At 40.2% G+C, this 15,620-nt stretch overlaps 1 protein-coding gene across 2 annotated transcripts in view; it reads right to left on the bottom strand.

The window, feature by feature from the left end:
• tp53i11b (tumor protein p53 inducible protein 11b) overlaps positions 1 to 14,518 on the bottom strand; it is a 41,384-nt gene extending 26,866 nt beyond the window's left edge. Inside the window, exons 1-2 of one of the 2 annotated variants that reach the window (XM_030054233.1) lie at positions 14,116 to 14,516; positions 9,520 to 9,652 (exon numbers count right to left, since the gene is read on the bottom strand). The gene's annotated coding sequence lies outside the window, so the exon portion shown is untranslated. Of the gene's footprint in view, positions 1 to 9,519; positions 9,653 to 14,115 lie in introns of both variants that reach the window. The other variant, XM_030054234.1, reaches the window with a different exon arrangement.
• Positions 14,519 to 15,620: the final 1,102 nt, after the last annotated feature.

The raw sequence follows: 15,620 nt of genomic DNA, 5'->3' as shown, positions 1-15,620 counted from the left end.
GTTATCTGTGGATAAAACTATGTACATGCAATTACTACAGTCAGCTGGCATGGAGCTGAGATTTTTTTTAATCCCTTAAGAGTAACCATAGGCTTGACAGCATACAAATCACATCACAGTACCAAGATTAAAGTACAATTCCAGTTAACCTTCTTTTCCCACTCCCTGTCATTATGACAATTGATTTGTGCAAAATCACATCAGTTACTCACAGTTGTAGTAGCACTTCACAGACGTGAGCTATAGACCTCCAGGACACCTTGAGAGATGGTACTCAATTACTAGCATTGCACATATACTTCTTTGTTTATTTTTCTCATGTGTTTAACTACACTTTAACTACACTTTTTGAGTGTAGTTTATGGTATTACTGTGAAAATAACTGATATTGTGATTTTTTATACCTCTCATCGCCAGCATCAGTGGATGACTACGTCTGACTATGTTTACTGGTTGTGCTGACCCACTTCCATGATTTGTAATGCTGAGTTGGAGATAATGCTGCCGACCAAAAATTTCCAAATATCCGACTGGTTGATGGTGATGGATGTTTTTTTTTGTGCTAGCACAGCATCTGATGAACACAGCATCAATGTTGCAGTTGCCAATGTGTCCATGCTGATTAAGCTAGTGTGTCTAGTACCACAGTACAAACAGGTTTCAAGCAGTGGATAATAGACATTGGGTCAGACGTCAGTAGTGTAAGTGTTACTTTGGTGAAAGAATGCTGTAAATTGCTTTTTGAAACAGCTGAAGACTGTGTGTGTGTGTGTGTGTGTGTGTGTGTGTGTGTGTGTGTGTGTGTGTGCGTGTGTGTGTGTGCGTGCGTGGTGTGGTGTGTGTGTGCGTGTGTGGTGTGTGTGTGTGTGTGCTGGAGAGCACCAATCCCTGAGATCTGTGATCTGGAGGTTTAAAAGCTCAACAGTGAGATAAATGGTGGCATTTTCAACACAATCTCTCAACATTTAGGCAAAGACTTGGAAAACAAGGCACAAATAATCTGAATTATCCTTCAAGCAGCTGCATGTTGTCAGTTAAGTCACTCTGGAACCAATGTTTACAGCAATGACCATAACTGCAACACAAAATACGGGTATGTAGGAAGATGTATATTCATAAATACTTGCAGTGCAATGACATTGTTTCAGGAATGCTTGTAGACTTGTGTCCTATGAGTCAGTGCATCATGATGACAACATGGTAACATGTTATGAGGTGTTATATCTTATATTCGCACACTGATACTACAAAACTATTAATAGTCCCCAGCTGTAAGCAATACGAGCATTTTCCATTTACATAGTACATAAAAGTTTATGGCAGTTAATGTTTGATGTGGACAACGAACAGGCGTCATTTAAGTTTACACAGCCTGCAGCTATAAAAATCAAAGTGTTTTTCAGACAAAACAAAGTCTCTTATCATCTTGTATCGTCCTCTTGGCCACCACGTGCTTCAGTGTAAACAGGCCACGTGAATGCTATTTACAAAGCTAACAAAATAGTCGTGTCATATTAGAGACGCAACACACAAAAACGAGTTTGCATCACCGCCACACTGCTTAGTGTGTGGGAAACCCAGCGGTGGGTAACAAATACAGTTAACCAGCCTTAAAATACCCACAGCAACAGACACACTGGTGCCTCTTAAAGTGCTTTGAAATGGATTTTGCTTTGGAGCAGAAGATTATTACAGGAGTTGTGTTGCAGCTACAAGCACTTTCTAGCAGAAATATGAGAAGCTGCATAATAAGTACAGATTGCTACAGGAAAGGAACATTAACACAGACAACGATGGATCACAGCAGAGGTTAGAGGCTGGAGTTTTATAAATGGTAGTAATTAAACTGCATTGTGTTTCCTATTCTCTCCTACAGTGAGGAGCACAAGATCCAAAGGGGACACATTAGATAGCTCTGAGCTCAAAACTATTGTGCTGGGAAGCTCCTCAAGTTAGAGAGGGTAGGATTAGGATCCAAACGAGGGTATACTGAATTTGTTTTTAGGCAGTGGAAAGTTCTACTGCTCTAGCAGCACGGAAACAACAATCCACTTAGCTGGTCACTGGACAAGTCACTGTGGCCTGCGGACAAAAAAAGGTATTTCCTGTCATGTTAACAAGAGATAAAGATAATCAGCATCACACACTGTATAAAAGACTGGCTAGAAATGCTTGGGGCTGCATGGGTGTGGTTTTGTGTTAAAATAACCGAAAAGGGACTCTGGGTCATCATCTCCTGCTTTTCTATGTAATAACACATAACTCTAAGTCGTATACATCCTATTTAAAGTTGCAAATTAGACCAAATAAATGAATATGAATGTTTTCTTTTCTGTGCAGTTTCTATTTCATGCTGACTTCCCATCCTTTTATCCACATTTACATTGTTTTGCTCTTCTCTTCGGTATTTGACTACATTGCTTCAAGACAGGAGAAATAACATGAGCAGGGGTCCTTTTGTAATCAACATTAGTCCTCAGTGGAAACCTGTATTTGCTCTACAACTTACCTTCAACTCAATGACTTCAGCTATGCAGCTGATTTTACTAGAGCTGCAATGATTTGCCGAATAATCAAATAGATACCAACTATTAAACTAAACAATTCTGATATTTGATCAATCGCTTGAGAAGAAAACTTCCAAATTCTCTGATTCCAGCTTCTAAAATGTGAATATTTTCTGATTTCTTTAGTCATCTATGACAGAAATATAAAGATCTTTGGGTTGATCGATTGATTGTTTGATTGATTTTACTTGACTAATTACAAATCTGCTGCATACACTACAACAAAATCAGGAAATTGCAATAATCAGGATATTGCAATTAAGTCACATGGTTTATTATGGGCTGCTGGGTTGGGACAAAACAAGACATTTGAGGATGTTACCTTGAGGATGTTACCTTGCAATATGGGTAATTGAGATGAACTGTGATTTTTCACCATTTGCGGATATTTTATGGACCAGACTACTTATTGATCCATTGAGAAAATAATAGATAGATTCACCAATAATTAAAATAATTATTAGTTGTGGCTCTAGATTTTACTGGAATGGTTTTTATTTGAAATATAGTTTTTATTTCACCTGGATGTCCCTTAATTCATTAACTCTTTAAAGAAACAATCCACACTAAGAGTTTTTAGCACAGTTATATTTCATCTGTGATGTTCAGTGCCTTTCTGGAGTTATTTTTTAATCAAGCGCTTCTAATTGTTACACTTCCCTTTTCTTCATCTATCTTTGGCTCCATTAATTATGTATGTGTGCTTATTTCTCCTTTTCTGTCTAAAAAGAGGGAACATTCTTCTTCTTTTTCCAGATGCCATCAAACCATGCTCTTCTTCCTTCCTTCTAACTTTTAAAGTTCACACTTCAAAAAAACAAGTTCTCTCATTCCATCTCTCCCTTCTACCATCATCCGGTCTTCTTTCATCAGCCAGCACGCTCTTTGGTCTCAAAACGTCCTTCTTTCCTGTCTTTAATCTACAAATCCTTGCTTTCACTCTTTTTTTTTTTTTTTTTTTTTTTTTTTGGTATTTGAAACTTACACTTTCCAAACCATCATTATGCACCCACCTATGTTTCTTTCCTTCCTTCCCTTCAAACATGCCGTTTTTACTCTGTTAAGCATTTTACCTTATAAGCTCAGTTGTTCTCTCTGTTGTAACAGCACTTTCTAACTACACAGCCTTCACAGGAAGTGTAAAAACACTGGCTATATTCACGGTGCAGCAACAAACACCAGAACATCATTTTACAATTAGAAATTTAAAAAAAAAATGTTGTGTAATGTAACCTACTGGTTTGAGACATTATCCTGGCTTGCCTTGTCTTGCGTACTGCCTTGTCTCAGTGCATACAACAGAATGAAGCAGCAGCAGTTCTGAAGGAGATCCTGGCCTCTGAAGAGCAGTGTGTAGTGGCAGCTTGTCACCAGCCCACTGAGTTTCTGTTTTCTCTACTGCCCCCAAAGCGTGAAAAGCAAAGGCATCGAAGCATCTTGTGTCCCACAATGGAGGGCTGATTGTTTACGTCACATCACACTCAACCTGTGAAAACTATCAGGCTATATTTATCTACAAGGCTCGTCTTGGGGAAGTCATATCTATATGACTCAGATTTGTGGAGCTCAGTACAGTCTGAGGTCCTGAGACTCTTGTTTGTTTTCTGTTTCCCGAAGTCTGAACTGAGATGCGGAAATCAGCATGCGTGCCAATTGCCAATGTTTTTACTGAGATGAATGTTACAATGTAATATTTTGCTCATCTCATCTTTCCGTCTTCTCAACTTTGTCTTAATTTCACTCTCAGTTGCTGCTCCACTCTCTGTTACTCCATCTTCTGTCCTTCATTTTCCCATTTTTATGTTTTTACTGTGTGTGATGTGTGTTACATGTGCCATCCTGTCTGCAACCTTGATGCTTTTGCTGCTATCTTGAACAAGTCTCCCCTTGAAAATCAGATACTGAATCTCAACGGGACTTCACCTGGTTAAAAAAATCACTAATGAGGATCCCATCATTCTGAGGCATTTCCTATTGCCTTGTAGCCTGAAATAGCCGTTGGAAGCAGCAAAAAAAAAAGTTGAGGTAAAGAGTAACAATTCTGTCATGTTTTTGACTACAGATACATTATCATCGAAGCAATCCAATATGTAAGTATCAACAAGTTATCATCAGTTTCAGTTATCATCAGAGGAAATCAAAACAACTGTGATTTTTCTTTTATCACATATGGAACGGTGCCAGTGGTGAATAAGAGTAATCGCTGAGGTGCTTCATTCTGACAGCTTCAAGCCTCGACTTGGTCCCTCCTTGCTCAGTCCATCTTGTTTGCTGAAGAGCTACCTGGTTCCTAGGCAACACAGTTGGATGATGAATTGTATTCATTTGAGGGCTCAGTCTGCATTACTAAGGATCCCCTCATTCCGCATTAATTGTGTGGCAAAGGTTAGAAACAAACAGAATATATCCAGCTTGTTTTCATCCACTTCAGTGTTGGTGTTATAGTTTTGCTACAGTGTCCTCTCAGGAATCCAATTTTTTTCTCCTCAACACATCATTAACGATGTTCATCATCAAGTAAGCCATGTGCCCATCTCTCCAGGCACAACAGTTACTTTATGTGACCTATCTGTGTGACGCATGACACACAGTGTATGCGCAGGCACGTACACAGCTTCACACACTCCAGTAACCACAGCTCTGTTGCCTGTGAAGCCGCTGCAAGGATTACTAAGATCGTCTTAACACAGTAATGACCGATAAAATCATCAAACGGCGTATGCGGTTGTTGGTTTAGTGGCCAACTCCACGGCGTGAAGGGTCCGGAATAAAGATGAGCATCAGGTATCTCGGGTCAACATCTTCTGCCTCTCAGTTACAAGACGTTGCTGCCTACCACTGAAATGAAACGCCTCTCCGTCTGGATGCAATTTTACGGCAAAACCCAGCATCTAATTTCAAGATTTCATCTGCTTGCCATTGTTTCTGTGTTGCAAAGCCCCGGTGCAATGATAGAGGCAACGGGCTGACTGTTCAGTTTCAATCAGTAGGCAGAACACCTACCGGGGGAGAAGCACGACACACACAGCCGCATGCACACATCAACGCAAGACACACCAGTCTTGTTACTATTCAGCCTCTGTGATTAGTTTGTCCATCACTCTCCCAGTCTGTAGACACAGCGTAAATAATAAAAGGTTCAGGCTGACACAAAATCAATTGTGAGGACACTGAATGTTATTACCTCTCACAAAGCACAACCTCTTCCCTGTCTGTCTGGGGATAATACACAACAATCTTTAGAAGAGTCCAAAATTTATCGCACGTAGCTCTAAATCTAAGCATCATTATATTTCTTTCACACAAATAACAGTTCTGTGGCCCTAGTTTGTCAGAGGAGGTATTGACTTGTCAAATAATCTGATGATAGTGAAAAGAATCCCTGACATTTCCTTTATGGGGTCATTACTACTCTTCACAGAAATGTTATGTCCTTACACAGGAAGCACAACATGGTCTGCAGATCACCACAAGTAACCGAAACTGCTTGTTTTACAGACAAACAAAGCCTCCATCTTTTATTTTCTTTCTCTGGACTAAAGCTTACAGGGGGAAAACAATTTGTTTCTCAATCTCCAGTGTGTGTGTGTGTGTGTGCGAGTAAAAAGCCTTGATGTAAGAAACTCAAGCCATTGCCCACATGTATTCAAGCCATATTAGGCTGCCAAAACTAGCTCAGATAGCCTGTTACTTAAATAGGGGACAAAATTCATTCAAAAGCCCACTGCAGCAGTAATCTGTGGAGACCTTCGGCTATTTCAATCACTTTCATTCTTAACTCGTAAGAGCTAAGCCAGTAAAGTTGGTTTTGTTCTCCCCTTCTTTGAAACCCTTAAAGGGATTTCCTTTTGTGTTACACCGCCGAACATCTTTTGGTCATCGCTACTAATTTGTGTCACCATCTCTAAGATTAACTCATATTCACGTTTGCCGAAGCTCCCCTCTCAGAGGATGAGAACTCACCCACGCAGCTCGCTAATCAGGTTTTACCGAGCACCACAAATGCCATGAGGGCTCAGGTGAGTTTACACAGAAACAAATGAGGGAATCAACCCTATCCGGTGTCCAATCAATGCCTGCACAGCACGGCTGATGTTAAAGCATGATGAGCTGGAGATCTAATCAGGGAAAAGGTTGCATTTGTCTCCTGGTTCTATTATTCCCCTGGTATGGACCTTGTTGTGATTATTTGACTGCATTCTATTAAGAGGAAAATTAAACTTGTGGTTGGACAAGAAGCAGTTCATTCACACAATCACGTAAACACGACTAAATTGTTCACACTCATCACAATCGTAATATATTCTATATGAAAAACTACACAATTTCGGTGTATAAGCACAACAAAAATCTGTGAGAAAAATATTTAGAAAAAAATAATATCCAAAATATAAATATTTCTAGCAATAATCCCCACTAGATTGTACTTACTGCACAAATATTCTGCCAAGAAATGCAATTGCTTTGAAAAATGTGAGTCCCAAAGAAGCACAAAATAAGCACAACTTATCAAAGTAATTATTTCATAATGACAGAAGTAAGCAGATTGGAAATTACTACGTGCTGTTGTTAGGCAAAATGCATTTCAAACAGTATTTCACTCAGTGGGACATATGAGTCAATGAGTATTAAAGCAGCGTGATGCTTTGACAATAAAGCTCTGTCTTAACAACGCTAGTCTTGGGGTAGAGCTGTGTGTTAGAGGACTCCAGAGCTCTAGCATTAGAGAGAGGGGCTAGCAATCAAACCTTCGACTGGAACCAAAAGCATCAGCTACCAGGGCAGGGGGAGACATTCTCCTCAGCAGTGTAAAGATAAAGCATTTGCACAGTAGCTACATTTAATCACATAATATATATATGTTGATATGTAAGATCCCGCGTGTCATTTTTTTTTTTTTTTTTTTTTTTTTTTTTCTTTGGTTGGCCTCAGGGCTGAATCATTATGTAATATAATCTCAGGTTTCAATCATTTTGCACAACAGGGGGCTAGAATGAATCTGTTGCTTAATCCTTCCGGAAACCTGATTTATTACATTAAAAAATGCAGAATAATAAAGAGTACTTCAACTGGGCTAAAAGCTTTTTACAGAAATATAAAAATCTGTTAAATTACCCAACTACAATCAACAAAAACATACTGCAGACATGTCAAAGTCCAGTGACTAAGTGGCTGTGTTTGTACAGACTGTGAAACTGAGGCATAGCTGACATTTCATGTTGGAATCATGCCACCAGCGTGTGTCACTCATCACAGCACATCAGGTGGGAAAGTGTGCTAAATCTTCATAAATGGAGCTCCTGCAGTCAAAACTGGTGAGATGTCTGAGCTGGTTTAATTGAACAGAACTATGTGTGTGATCACTAAAAAGAGGTTTAGGTTTTTAATTAAGTATAAAGCGCTTTCCTCACATCTGCTTGGTCAAGCTTGGAAAAAAAGTACAGTTAGAGAGAGAACACTGCAGATGATGCATGCAATGTGGACAGGGCTTGTATCCCTTTCTGCTTCAAGGTCAGAGGCCAACAGAAGCCTCTATTACGGGAAAAGTATGCAGATTTCCATTCACCAGCGATGACACCAGCTGATTTCACTGCTCACTTTCACACAGAGGGTGAGGAAATCAGCTGCTGTGGTGTTTGGTTGAAATAGACCCATCTGCTTCCACAACAAAGGACTGCACATCACTGGTTTACTGACTAAGACTGAATACCAGCACACCAGTGACATTAATACCCCTGTCCATATTGGCTTAAATGGTCAAAAACTATAATCATCCAGATAAAACAGATACGCAGATGAAAACTTGGCTCCTTCATATCACGGAGATTACTGTCCTTATCTAAGCCTACTTAACATGTACGCATTTAGAAACCTTATTTTTATTTAAACAGATGACTCAGTTTACTTGGGCCAATTCCAATCATTGTTATCAGGATTGGCTGATAACAATACCATCCTGCTGCAGCTTTTGATTTTTCTTGTAGAGCCTCATGTTCCAAAAGGTCCTTGCCGTGGTTAAGTCATAGGTGGCAGATGAGGTTTCTTGTGTTGTAATTCCTTACTGAAGTTTCCCCACATTAGATTTCCTTTTGGCATGTGTTGCAAGTGGCATTTTTTGAGTGAAACCCCTTACAAACTGGGCACGTCGCAGTCACACGCACACACACACACACACATGCTAGCACTAGCTTGCATGTTATAGATCACTTTTCCAGATAGACCAATTTGGCGAGAAATAATTAAGTCATTAGGAATGAAAATCGGCCAATTTAAATCAGTGGGCCATCTACCAAGTATCCCTAGAATAATCGGTATTTTCTATTTCCCACCAGAAAAAATCTCTTTTATTGAAGCAACCTTTCCACGAACCCAGCAAATGAAGTGATCCATAACGCAGTAATCTAGTAACAGTGGTTGGATCAGTGGGAGCTGAATGTGCATGATGATCTACTGCTGAGCTACCACATTGTAATGAAATCAATGAGTAAATGAAAAAGACTGATTGACTCCAGGATAGGGATTACTTTGGAAATCTCCATGGGGACATTTCTGTGGGGACCAACTGCATATTGTGTGCCACTGTGCTCGTGCTGAAAACGTTTAACCTGATGACGCATTAATGCATGAGTGCTGCTGAGAAGTGAAAGGTGACTTTGTCCAAATGGCGAGAGGGAAATGTGACACCACATCATAAAAAATCTTGCAGGCGCGCACACACAGACCCCGCCCACACAACCACAATGATCCACTGTTAGCATGAATACACAGACACCAAGCAACTAAGTCTCCATGACATGACTCTCTGAACAGCTGACCAGCACAACCCTATACATGCCTCATTTCATAGCAACTGTGAGCAAAAACCCACTGGGAATAAACACTCATTCCAAAGTCATTCAAAGCACTACACAAAGTAGCATCATGAAAGAGAGCCCAAATAAAGCTGACTTACTGAATGAAGATGCTCTGAGAGGTGGGGTTCACGCCTTTCTCCTAACCCCAGTTGATGATGATGATGACAATTATTGTGCTGCCAGAGCTGTTGTTATACACCAAATGTCCTGCAGGGTGCCAGTCAGGATTACCTGTCAGTTGAGAAGAAAATGATGCTACAAAATGAAAAATCTTGTTTACGACAGCAATTTAAAAAAGCAACCGGGTCAAATTACAAACAACAGTGCACTTCAACAGAAAAGCCACAGGGATAATTTTCCCTGAGCCGACAAAAGCGGATGCAACAGCTGGGATTGTTGTAGCAAAGGCACTAAGAGATTACTGCAAAGTACACTGATCACAACACTTTAAACCAAGCCAAATCAAGAGATGACAACACATGTTCAAATAAACATTACAGTAGGAACTAAAGATTATCAAGATAATGATTCCAAATTGAGATTTTGCTGGTTTTCAGTGGACACCTGGAAATGCCTGAAGTAAATGCCTTGCCAAATACACACAGCACAATGTTACACAGCTTACTGCCACCACTATATGTCTTCCAAAGATATCATCAGTGCAACCCCGTCTCCTAAAAAGTTACATTCCCATATAAATGAATTGCATTCTCAATTACTTTTCGGGGGGAACGGATTTTGTCACGGATTATGGTTGTTTGTGACATATTATTTTAAAAAAAAACATTCGTAATCATGTAGGTTACAGTCCATGTTCAGTGCACAAACAACTTTCATTCAAGCAACCCGAGTTTGAGTCCTGTGTCATTGGTGTTTGTTTTTTGCTTACGTTATATTATTTTACATTGACCAACTCGTTTTTGATGCCTAAACCTAACCTTATCCTGGCATTAACTAAGTCGTTTTTATGCCTAAACCACTCCTTTTTCCTAACCATAACAAGTGATTTTGGTGCCTAAACCCTGTGACATTGAAACACTATAAACGCCAGAAAGATGTGTTAGAAACAACACATAATCCACAACAAAATATGTTTGCCTCTAAACTTAATTAAAAATGCAGTTTCGTTCTATGGGAACATAATTTTTAGGAGACTGTGTTGCATCAATGAGTTGGGCAGCCAATCACTTCCATAAAAGGCAATGTCTGAGAAGCAACACAGGAGCTTGGCTATAATCTTGCCCACTGGAACTAAACAGAAGCACATCTGCTGCAGGGTCATTATTACAGCCTATGGCTGACCCGCTGACACAAAAGACAGTAAGGAAATTAAAAAGGGAGGATGCAAGGAATAGAGCCTTTGTCTATGACAGAATATTGCTGGTACATATAGTCTCCAGAGAGAGGTACCAGAGGGCAATACACAAAGATGAAACTAAGTATAGCTCACCACCACTTTGCAAAGATGAATCCTGTTTGTTGCTGTTTAAAGAATAAATCTGAAGCAACAATAGTGTAACTGAAGCAACACTTCAGTCCACTGATTACAGTGGTGATCCACAGAACGTACAAGCTTGTTTGCCATAGCCTAATGTTGGCTGTGATTAAAAACAATGAATGATTTCCTATACATTATTGAGAATGTCAAAAATGCAGTAATAAAAACAAGGTCTTGAGGCAAAACGTCTCAAAAGCTGTCACTGGTGAAAAAACACTTTGTGTCGCTGCGGTCTCTCAGGAACAAGTGTCTCATTTAGAAACAATGTGCCAACCTCTTAATTTCTAAATGGTCTGCAAATTTACATTACTAGCCTATAATATAAATAACCACCAAATTCATCATGCGTACCATCGAAGGTGGGCTGTGTAGTGAAGTGGACTGTCAATTAATCACGGAGGGGTTAAAACTTAAAAAGGGGTCACCATCTGCTTTGGCTACCCAGCATGCAGTATGCCAGCAGCGTGCAAAGGACCTAAGGGATAGCCCAGGGATGTGCTCGGTGCTGCTGCTGCCTGCCTCAGTGCCTCATCACAAAATCTACAGAGAGAAGCCCAGCCATCTACATATGCTGCTGCTTAACTCTCTAAGGCTCATTTCAGCTTCACAGCCCAGCTCCACTGAGAGCAGATTATCTCTCTTGTCCTCGTCTAGTTGACGGCAGTGAGGCACATTAATAAAACGGAATCCAGAGAGATTTATCATCCTTATTCTGCACTACAGTATGTGCCATATGAATATAATAATATTCTAATAATCTATTGAACTTTGAAGAGAAATTCATTTTTAATTTGTTCCTTGTCATAAGAGTCAGATGGGTCAGCTGCTAGAAATTCAGCATCTCTCAAGCACACCTGAGCAGGGAGGATTCTTGCCAGCATGAAAGCTTGAACCCATGTCCTCCAGTTGAAGCACTGTCTTTCTTTTTCATCTGACATCCCAACAGAATAAGACCTATGCCATTTCTCACAGGCCTGAGTGTTGAGCTGAATGCACAAAGAAGAGTATGGCTGTGCAACAAGCCTCTCCTCCCTCTGTGTGATAAAAAGCTATGCAAGCCATGCTTTCACCCTACACGAGAGCCATTAGGAAGATAAGCTTGTAATCAGGTGAAAAGAGTCTTTGATTGTAGGGCTTCCTGGGGTGCCAATATCCTGCTGTCAGAAACATTCACAGAAAAAAGGCACAGTTGAAAAGGTCATCATTAGGCCAGATCTGATCCATTAAACAGACCTGTGGCAGTCAGCAGGTACCATACTAAGTTAGTGAGAGCAAAAAACCTCTCACTGTGTGGTTAAAGCTCCCTTTGTTTAGCTCATCATAAAAAGCAAAGATGTTATCAAACATACCTCAGCTGGCATAGTTGCTTAAAACCAAACAAAACCACACTTTTTTAAAACAAACATCTAACACCCTGCTGCCCACTCACTCTCTATTTTATTCATTTTTCACAATGCTGCAACTTTGTCATCATTTGCACATAAAAGAGAGAAGGAAGCCCTTATCCATCCCTCCTGTTTGCTTGGCCAGTTAAAATCCCTTGCCAGCCCACAGAGAATGGATGACATGCTGATTCCTGATCATTAGATGATTAGAGCAAAGCAGCTCTACCGCTGCCATGGTAATTACGCCTGATTCATGAAAAAGACAAATCAAATAAGCTATTTCCAAGGCTTCTTGCTGAGGAATAAAGTCATTCAAGCAGTTACAGGCTGCTGTTTTGACCCAACCCAACTCATTAGGTTAGTTTTACATATTGAATGCTTGCATTCAAACTCAAACCAGATTGTCTGTGCAACCACAATTATCCATGCATTCAGCAGGTTTAGGTTCAAATAAATATGCATTTACATCTCAGACATGAGATAAGACTAACCTCAAATGATCCCCGATGAGAAACTGCACCAAGATGTTCAGGTATGGGAAAAAGGTTGATGTAGTGTTTGATTAGAAATTATAACACACAATTTGATTCCTCTGCCAATCTAAACAATAGTCTCACAGCTCAGTCTAGTGCTGTACATTCTGATGGTGCAACAACAGAGCTGAACTGCATCTGGGGCAAGTCTCGACACACCAAACACAAACCATAACTTCCCTGTGTCAAGCAGACTCAGGCAGTGAGTGAGCTGATTCCCAAGTATGAACAGCAGCTACACCAACACACTCTATTGTCTGTGCATTGTCTTATTTGATTAAATCTGCACTTTACTTTACAAAGCGTCTAGAAAATGTAGCCTTGTACATTTGTACTGTTCAAAAGCATGTAATGGATACAGCCTTCTTTTATTCTTTCATGCACATTCTCTTACAGCAGACTACCATTAATGGTTCCCCCCTCTTCCTGTTGCAGGAGTGATGATAACACTCCTGCAGAAACACCCTGGAGTTCTGCCTTTTATTGGCCAATGTCTGACAGATACTGACAGAATAGTTTTGACTCCTCCTGTCTTATTCAACACAAGTCAATCAAAAGCACATTATTCTAGAGGATCACCTCTTTATCAAAAGGATTTAACAGTATCATAGACCTTATGTTCATATTTAAGCATGAAAGGTAGACTCAACGCCCTGTACCCCCAGCTGACCAAACCTAACAGATTAGGTTAAGACAAATTCTGGTGACAGCATTTTTTCTTTCCAGAGGCATCTGATTATTATATATAAGCTCAATTAAGACTTGATTCCGAGGCTGGAAAATAACTTCATATTAACCGGGTTCTGTGTGTAAGCAGCTGACAATCGCTGGTCAACACAATAACATCTTAATTAGAATGGATAATTTGCTCATCATCTGATAAAGATGTCCTCCATGCACGCCACTTTCACCCACCCCGAAGACACTGCCAAACATACTGACTTTTTCCTCAGTAAGTTCTATTTGGTTGAGGTGCGTCCGTCAGTAACTCTCAACTTCTCTAGTAGCCATACTTTAATTGAACCCAAACAGACTACAGTCACGACACAGTTGGGTCTTGGAATTTAAAAAAAAAAAAAAAAAAAAAAACACGCCCGGCTTGTGATTTTCTTTTATTCAATCTCTAGCAATATCTTCGCAACTGCGTGGAATGAATCCTAGCTCTCCGAGACGTTGACAGACAAACAAAATCCAGAACAATGCGCAACTAAAATGCAACTTCCAGAGGAATACAGAGGTCGAAATTTTAGCACAGTATAGAAAACTAACAATACTTACAGAGTGAGGCTGACTTGTCTGGAGTTTGTGTCCCTCCCGGTGTGGCCGTGCTGCAGCGGTTCCGCACACAGTATACAGTGAGGATTCACATCGCACTGCAAACCCTGGAGTAGCAAACAATCCGACGATCTCCTGCCACTTACCGTAAAGTCAAGTGCGCACGCCAAAACGCACAGCGCACAGCGCACTGCCTCTACCGTAACACAGAGACTACCACTCGCTTTGAATGAGACTCAGTGAGATGTCATTCGCTGGGTGATTTGTTTGTATCCCACGATAATTGCTTGAACTTTTTAATATGGGTAAAACTGATGGCATGGGTGCACTAACGCACCAAACAAAGCGCACGGCTCTTTCCACCATGTGCGGCTTTCCTGTTTCAGAAGCCGAGCGAGGTAAGTTTGCAGGAAAACCGGAAGAAGCTCCCTTTTTCTTCTACCCAGTCAGCGCAAATCCACTTTAAATTGATGGGCAGCTTACTTCACTAAGCCAGATGCCCGTGCCACCAAATGCTATTTGAAATGAAATTGCAAAGGAGTGATGCAATAATATTCTAATGCTATCTTCTTACTTATTTATGTACCTAATACAGGAATTAGTCTATGTTGTTGAAATCAAACAACAACAATACCAACAATATTTCCTTGCAGAGCACTTTTGAAATTGAACCTTGCATTGCATTAAAAAAAAAATAAATAAATAAAATAAAAAAAAACACCAGCAAATGCATTAAAAACCAACACAACAAATATAAAGAAAATCGTGAGCCTTAACAGAGGTCAAAACAATTAAAGAAGGTAATTGTGTAAAAGCAAGTTAATACAAGTGAGTTTTACGATGTAATTTTGAGAGAAGATACTCAGCCAGCCTCAGGCGTGTCATTCCAAACTCTCCAGCCCTGATGGTGAAAGCTTGGCCACCACTGGTTTTTAATCTTCATTTTGGCGTCTTTGCTGTTCCGCCCGCCTGAGAACCTCAGGCTGAGCTCTACCTCATATTGGGTTGAAAAGGTCTGTAATAGCTTGGTGCCAGGCCCATCTGTGCCTTTGAAGCGACTATCTTAAAATCATATCTGGGGGGTATGATATTTTCTTTTTGTTTCAGTAAGAATCCTGGCTGCTGTATATGGTACTCGGTAGTTGAAGGAAAGAGCCACTCTTGGCTGAGGTAGAAATATAGAGAGCTGTAGTGAGTGAGGGCAGATAAAAGCAATATGATTTTGTCCAGAGCACTGATGGATAAGGACTGTTTAATTTTAGAAATATTCCTCAGCTGAAAGACACCACGCTGAACAACTCTATTGAATTGTCTATACTAAAATTAAACATGAAATGCCAGCTGAGGATCAAGATGAATTGGCCACTGTATGTTGGCAGAATATATTCTATTGGAGAAACAGGGGCTAAACCAGTGAACAGCTACTGTATGTCCTTTTGACCAAACAAAGCGTCTAATAAAAGGGCAAATAGTCCTGTAACTTCGCAATTTGCAAGACTCAACTGGCT

The sequence above is a fragment of the Myripristis murdjan genome, chromosome 6, assembly GCF_902150065.1.
Source record: "Myripristis murdjan chromosome 6, fMyrMur1.1, whole genome shotgun sequence".
Classification (NCBI taxonomy): Eukaryota; Metazoa; Chordata; class Actinopteri; order Holocentriformes; family Holocentridae; genus Myripristis; species Myripristis murdjan.
The sequence above is the reverse complement of the archived record's forward strand: the minus strand, read 5'-3'. Positions and strand labels throughout refer to the sequence as shown.